A 716-nucleotide genomic window follows, 5' to 3' on the forward strand; every position below is an offset into this window, starting at 1 on the left:
AAGGGAACACTCATCTACTTACCCTTAAGGTAGGAAGGAGTGAATTCCATATTGTATTGTTATGTTCTCAACTCCCCACTCGGTCATATCCCCAAAATGGTAAGCTTATTGGGTCGGTGAATTGGCCACCCTCACCCATTCAAATCAAAGGACAATCCTTCGTGAACAAAAGTTCATAATATACTCAAGATTAAGACTAAGTCGCCTAGGTCATCCTATTGAAATAGAAACCTGACAATTCTTGACCAATCCCTTAAAACGCTCCCATGCGGCACTTAAGGTTTCAGCTTCTTCTTGTTCAAAGTTCATAATCTCTCGACACCTTCTCGCATTGGTGGTAGGTGGGAAGTATTTTTGCATAAATTTTTCCATCAACTTCTCCCAGGTGGTGATTTCACCAGGCTCCAGTGAGCTCACCCATTGTTTTGCATCATCACGCAAAGAATAGGGGAACAAAAACAACCTGATCGCCTCTGGGGTGATTCCAGGAATCACAAATGAATTACACGTTTCCAGGAAATGCTTCATGTGGGCGTGAGGATCTTCACCATGACCACCTCCAAATTGTCCAGCAGTCTGGAGCATTTGGAGCATTACAGATTTCATCTCGAACCTCGTCCCGTCTGGCGTTGGATATATGATTTCTGGAGAGAAATCATATAGTACAGGGGTCGCGTACTCCCTCATGGGATGCGTGCTGTTGTTCGCCATAAGGA

The 716-nt window shown here is 44.3% G+C and overlaps 1 pseudogene; it reads left to right on the forward strand.

Annotated features, from left to right (window-relative positions):
- The first annotated feature begins 233 nt into the window (after nucleotides 1-233).
- Nucleotides 234-320, forward strand: LOC120068669 (small nucleolar RNA R71; annotated as a pseudogene).
- The last annotated feature ends 396 nt before the right edge of the window (nucleotides 321-716 follow it).

Source organism: Benincasa hispida, chromosome 12 (genome assembly GCF_027475165.1).
Source record: "Benincasa hispida cultivar pf3 chromosome 12, pf3_genome.v1.1, whole genome shotgun sequence".
Taxonomy (NCBI): Eukaryota; Viridiplantae; Streptophyta; class Magnoliopsida; order Cucurbitales; family Cucurbitaceae; genus Benincasa; species Benincasa hispida.